The 7,239-nt window shown below is 37.7% G+C and overlaps 1 long non-coding RNA gene across 1 annotated transcript; it reads right to left on the bottom strand.

Annotated features, from left to right (window-relative positions):
- Positions 1-1,229: 1,229 nt before the first annotated feature.
- On the bottom strand, positions 1,230-4,132 carry LOC110923319. The gene is made up of 2 exons (XR_002583964.2): positions 3,899-4,132; positions 1,230-2,372 (listed from the first exon to the last, which is right to left on the bottom strand). It is a non-coding gene; the product is annotated as an uncharacterized LOC110923319 (long non-coding RNA).
- Between the last annotated feature and the right edge of the window lie 3,107 nt (positions 4,133-7,239).

A 7,239-nucleotide genomic window follows, 5' to 3' on the forward strand; every position in this document is an offset into this window, starting at 1 on the left:
AAATTCCCAAAAAGCTAAAACAAAAGAAAATTCAAAAACCCCCCAAACCTACCAAAAAGGCAACTCTGGAGGATGAGATACCAGAGCAACTGCCAGTGACAGCACAGAAGTCACAAGAAACCACTGCTGCTACTTCCTCACAGCAGTTGGTAGAAATATCTCAACCCATGGCTGAAACTCCTCCTGCTTCTTCTAAAAAAGAACAGGTTGTACAAATAGGGACACCAAAATATGATGCTCTGGAATCACTTTCTTCCATCATCCACAGCCCAATGCCCGAGGCAAATTCTCTTTCTACACCCAACCTCACATCCACAATTCCACCAAATACAAAAATTTTGTTGGATGCAATTGATTTGAACCAAGTACAAATCAGTCCTTCTCAATCACCTATCCATGAGAATATGCCTCAACAACAGACTGGGCCTGATGTATCAATCTTTGCTAACCCACCAACACAACCTGAGGAGGTTACACCCCTTAAGTTACAAGTAACTCTTGGTGGTAATCCAAGTGAAGCAGCCACTACAAGTGTTGAACCCACTGGTTTACATTTGGACAGTGGTTACATCAATAAGACTTCCTTGGAGGCAATTCCTTTTATAGCACCTCTGATATCCACTAGTGAGTTTGTTTTGACCACTGGTTCCATCAAAAGGTTATCAAGTGCTGAAGGAAGAAGACCCCAGTACCAAGAAAAAGGGGCATCAGTGGTTAATACTTGGAGTACACTCCCTGCATCAACCACTGATACAACCGCTGTTAGTGGGAAATCAGATGATCCCATTCAGTTGGGAATCCACTGCTGTTCCACCTCAAGCACCTGCTCCCTGCATCAACCACTGATACAACCATTGACGGCCAAAGTTGAAAAACTAGATACTTCTGTTGCAGAAATCAAAGAAATGCTGCATCAGTTGTTGAAGGTACCAAAGGTGCAATCCACTGCTGTTCCACCTCAAGCACCTGCTCCACCACAAGCATCTGCTGCAGATGAGATATGGAACTTATTTCAACCTTTTTTCCAACAGCAAAAGAAAATGTGTAACGCCCCAAATTACACATTCCAAAATGTGATATTATCATACTATTATTTAACGAAATTCGGGCATGACCCGTTCGTAATAAGAACAATTCCCTGTAAGACTAACGTATAATAACTTAAAATACGACGCAGCGGAAAACAAGAGCCCAAAAATTTCGTTCTTTAATCGACATATCAAACACATGAAGGTTCAAATGCGAAATGCCATATATTCATTAAAACGGATTTATAACGTTTTATAACATTAATACTTCAAAACCTATATGAGTTACGCTATGTGACCATTCTACCCCGTACAATCCTTGCTCTCAACTCGAACTAAGTCTGCTTCACTTCAATAAATGTAGAGAAAACCCAAGCGATACCTGTGGACACCACGTACAACCAAACCATTAGTCATTAACATACCATACAACATTAAACTATATAATAGAGTTTCGTAGAGCATTCTATAAAGTAGTCGTGGAATTGTCCAAGCGCTTTCTTAAATACTCTTATCCAAATCCAGCTCCATTTCTTCATGAAGCCAACGATCCCATACCTACATTACATTCCAACTCAACGCACATCATTAGTAACCATAAATACTCGAACACTTTGATAACGTTCATGCATATGTCTTAAGCATTGAACATTCATTCACACATACATTCACACTTACGCACTTATTATCATACATACATACATATATATATATACACTTATATATATACATGCGTACCTTCATACATGCCAATGTTCCTTCCTACGCACAATCAATTAATCACGAATATATACACAAGCTTCTTTTACATGTAGGTTTATGCCGGAATGTCACATTCACAACTTTACATAGTATAGACAATCTATGATTCAACCCACGTGCCCTTTGGATTCCTATACACATATACTTATAAAATTTCCTACACTAACACGAAACAATCCGTTCATTCACTAACCGACAACCGAATCATATAAAACTTGTTCCTAAGGGTCCGGGAAATGTTCCCCTTACATAATGACTAAAAATTCTTATCCAAGGTCTTAACCATAACGAATTTCATTACATTACGCAACATATGCACATAAAATTCGACCCGTTTAAACCCACCAATTTACTTTCGGCTTAAATACAACCTTCTTCAATAATGAGGCATTATTGGCTTTGTACTTCTGATTATTACATGTTCTTTCATGATGTTTCGTAAACATAAGTATTAAAATCTATTAAACCTACTAAAAAGTGAATCGAAATTCACTTACCTCGAGTACTCCAATAAGTGTATTTGTCACCTTGCCTTATCTTGACCCGTTATCCTCCTATGCTTGACCTCTCCTTGACACGTTCCTATTATCTCATTCCATTACATCCATTCAATAGTTAGTATACATAATCATACGCATCACTAATCACACTTCTATTCACGTGTCAATCGCTTAACGAGTTCAACATGTATCATAATACTACAATGCTAATCAATCTAACAATTTATCATTCCATCATCACAACAGTCATACATGAGCTTCTAGCATGCATAATTATGTATTTACATCATGTTCGTTATTCTTTCAAAATTCCATACTTAGAATGATAACCTTTTCTAAGTTAGGCAACTTGCTTCATATGTTAAACATTTCATACCATTTCTTAACACCTTGGTTTTTACACATCCATTCTACTATTTTCTATCAACAACCCGTTTCGACCCGTTGGTGCAATTATATGCATAAACTAGTTGGTAAGTGTTTTAGACGCTTAAAACAATCAAATAACTTACTAATAATTTATTAAAATCAGTAGTTCATGATTCATACAAGTGTGCATAACAATACAACTATTTTTACTGAATATTTATACTAAAATTTGTGCAGCAACTTTCTGCGCAGCAGCTGTTCACGACACATTTTAACCCATTTATCTTCTGATTCAGTTCTTCATGTTCAAATATGAAATGATCTACACTCAGAGATCTTTCTAAGCATATAAAGATCGTAACAATCGGACATTCCTATGATTTTATATGATTTTTACAAAATCAGCACAGAAGCTGAAATGCTTCCAAACAGCTTGCTGTCAAAACGAATTTACTAACTTTTCATGCTGTTTTGACCCACTAAATCTCATAACCAGCCTCTTATGACCAAATATGAAATGTAATATGCGAAACAACCTTTTCAACGATATAAGGCTCGTTGTCTAACTCCTAATAACGAATGAGATACGGCTTTTACAAGATGACTATCTAAGGCTGTCAAAAGTGACGAATTTACTAACTTTTCATGCTGTTTTGACCCACTTAATCTCATAACCAGCCTCTTATGACCAAATATGAAATGTAATATGCGAAACAACCTTTTCAACGATATAAGGCTCGTTGTCTAACTCCTAATAACGAATGAGATACGGCCTTTACAAGATGACTATCTAAGGCTGTCAAAAGTGACGAATTTACTAACTATTTTACACAAACTTTGTAGGCATTTTATCAAACACTTGGCGGGTTTCGCATTTAAAGCATAATGTACAAATATTCTCATGTTCATCTTCCTAATTCTTGTGCTCACTTGCCATTAACATCTAAATAAAACTCGCATAACTTCACACCATACTAAATCTAACTGACAAAAGCCAATAACATAAATCATAACACTTTCGAATTTGCATAAGATTTGACATGGGTAGTATACCCATGTCGCCACCCTACCTATAGCAAATGGGTTTTCCCCCAATATTCATCATAATCAAAATTAAACATACTTTGGCATCTACATATTCATTATAACTAACATTCATGCTAAAATCTTACACTATAATCACATATTACACAAAACCCACTTGATCAAACATCAATGAAATACCAAAATTCGACTTACATGATGGTAGAAACGCTAAAGTGATCGAAAATCTTGGTTCATGCATTAGTTTAGCCCTTCAATCCCCCTTCAATTTGATGGATTTTGGTGAAACTAGGGTTTCACCTCACCCTCTGTCCCTGATCGATCGTATATACACACACGCACACTCTATGTGTGTTTTTAATTTTTTTATACTTTTAATGTTTTAAGTTTTGCCACTTTACACATTTGGCCCCTCAAGAATAATATGTATATTATTAAGACCAAGACTATCCTTACTTGTTCATAACTAGCTTAAATTAAAATTCTCATGGAATTTCGGGTGTTACAAAATGGCTGATCAGCAACATGCCATACATGTACAAGAGCTGAGAAACATGCTGGAGTCCAGGTTTAGAAACACTCAAGCTGATATCAAGGCTATAAAGGCCCACATTTTGAAAACTACTGGCACTGCTCCTCCCACAGTTCTCTTCATTGATCAACAACCCTCAGATAATGCTAAAAAGGGGGAGAAAATTCAGGAGTGGAAGAAGAAGAGAATAGATGATGGTCTGTATGTTGAGCCAGAAAAGGATGCTATGACCAGAAAAATTCCTTGCCAGATGGTAGCAAAAAGGTTGATGTTACCCAAAATGCACTTGATGAAGCTGTAGCAAGTGTAAAAAGGGACAGAGCGGCAAAGGATATGTCAAGGTGGAATGAGGAGAAAAGAGCTTTCATGGAGCTGAATGCGCAGGGTTGTTAGAATCAGAGGATGTTCCAAATCCCGTGTCAAAAAGAAATCCCACTAGAAAAGTGAGGGAACCCAAATCCATACCATACAGACCCACAAAGCATACTCCAAAACCACCATCCAAAAGCCCCTAACATCAAACTTCCACCCAAACAGTTGTTGTAGCATCTGCTGTGTCAACAGTTGCTGATACTTCAGTGGTTTCAACAACTGTCAGCCAAACACCTGCTATCACTTCAACACGCACCACTACAACATACACAACTACCACCATCTTACCACCAAAAATCACTTCACCACAAAAAACAGCCAGTTTCTCATCACCTCCTGCCAAAAAGCAGAAGACACCAGATGTTACAACATCTGCTGTAATGACAACAGTGGTTGAGACACCGGTTGTTTCAACAACTGTTAGTCAATCACAAACCACTGCCACCAAAATCACTACCACTGCTCCACTTAAAACATCATCAACCTCTCCTTAACCAAAAAGGAGAAGGTTAATCTTAAAAGATGATGACATTTCACTACCACCAACATCTTCAAACCTCTATCACTTGTCACAATTCCAAATCCCATTCCTCTCTCTTCAGCTCAAATTCAAAAGCCATTACCTCCTGCAGGTGTTCAATTTCCTCTGGAACTCATAGCAGTTAGAGAAGAAATCAAATCTTTCTATTATGAGGATGACCCTGCTAAAAGGAGTTTGCCATCAGTTGAAGGATATCCCAGGCCTAACAATATTGAAGAATATTTGAAAGTCAAGGCTAAGCAAGCAGAGGATATCTCAAAAAGAAATACACAAGGGAAATCTGATAGAGAAATTCAGCAGAATTATCAGTTTCTACTTACACAAGTCAGTGCTTTGGAGCGATTTGCTAAAAATGTATGTCAACAAATTTCAGAAAGGGCAGATGAGACCTTGAGAAAAGACTACATTGATAACATCATGACTTACAAGAAATACAAAGGAGAGAAATACATGTACAAAGACTGGACCATTCCTGAGCTTGAAAGTGAAGCAACCAAGATTCAAGAAATGATCAAAAATAAGGTCAAACATACTCCTCCTGAAAAATTCAAAAAGTTTGTATCTGACAAGGCTTTAGAGTTGAAGAGAATGAAAGAGGAGCTGATAGCAGCTGACTATGGGTCAAAGAATTCTGTGTCAAAGTGGGGAGAAGACAGGGTCAGGGCCACCTACAAAAGGTTGGAGGAACTGAGAAAGAAGGATCCAAAAGTTCCACAAAAACCTGACTATTCCAAGGCAGAGGTCTCAACAAGACCACCAAAGCTGCAAGTCAAAAGAGCCACTGCTCCAGCTAGTGCTGCCATCTACAAAAGAAGGGATCAAAAACAGTTGGATGCTGAATCAATTCAAGAGTTGATGGCTGGAGATGACCTTGTGAAAGAGGGCATAAAAAGAATGATTGAAGAAACTCTTGAGCTGAATCAACCTGCAAGTGCTGCTCAGACAGTCATGAATAGGCCTGCATCACCAAACACCTCATCCAATAAAGATCTCCCAAGAAACCCACCAGACTCAAAGGTACTAAAGTGGAAAACTGACAAACAGACCCACCTACTGACAGTGATCAAGTCTAGTGGAGAAGTGAAGAAAATATCAAGGGAACAAGCTCTTGGCCTGAGTCTTGAAGATTTGCAGGATCTCCTTGATCTTCCACTTAGCAGGGATGATGATGAAACAGATGCCTTAGCCTTTGAATTACAAATCAAAGGGCAAATAAGGGAACTGTTGATGAGGCAATAAAGATCTATCAATAATGAAGAATTTTGGCATTATCTGTTCCAGGGGGAGATTGTTGGGATTGAACCCTATTAGAGGAACAGATAATTAAAGCCAAAACTGGATCAGGGCAGTGGATCCAGAATAAGCAGATGTTATGCTTCAAATCTTTCCCCTTGAAAGTGGTTTCAACATCTGCTGACCTCCAAACAACTGATCGCTACAAACTGCTGATCAACAACTGCTGCCCAAGCTAAAGACTGATGGAAGACTAAAGCTCTGCTGTTCAATCTACTACTATAAGCCAAGCTCTGCTGGATATGTAAAGCACTGCTGGGTTCACATCAGTGGAAGGATGCAACAGTAGTTTAGTTCACTATTATGAATTGTATTATAATAACAGTTGTTAGCATAGCAGTGTTTGTATAGGTCAGATGTTAGAGTTTGTTAGGAGGTTAGATGTCACTTTCATGGTGACGTCAGCTTAGATGCTTCAGTGGTTTGCTCGTGCCTATAAATAGAACAGTGCTTTGTACTGTTCTATCAACTCTTCACCATCTTCTTCCTGCACGAACAAATTACTGAGCTCGGGTTGAGGGGGAGTTTGTAAGCATACATGCAAGTGTAATCAAAGTTTGAAATAAATTTAAAAGCATTTGGTTCTCTGTTGAAAATGTATGTTTGAAAGCATTTCTCCTGTTTGATTGTGAAAAGTTTGTTTCCATTTAATTTCCGCTGCACTACTCTTTCATTGTTCATCTTAAATCAAACACAAATCACAATCAATCCAAACTCAGATCCTAACAAAAGTTAAAAAGTAAATAAATTAACCATTGTTATAATATTAAAATAATAAAAGTATTAACAATATTGTTA

Source organism: Helianthus annuus, chromosome 8 (genome assembly GCF_002127325.2).
Source record: "Helianthus annuus cultivar XRQ/B chromosome 8, HanXRQr2.0-SUNRISE, whole genome shotgun sequence".
NCBI classification, from domain to species: domain Eukaryota; kingdom Viridiplantae; phylum Streptophyta; class Magnoliopsida; order Asterales; family Asteraceae; genus Helianthus; species Helianthus annuus.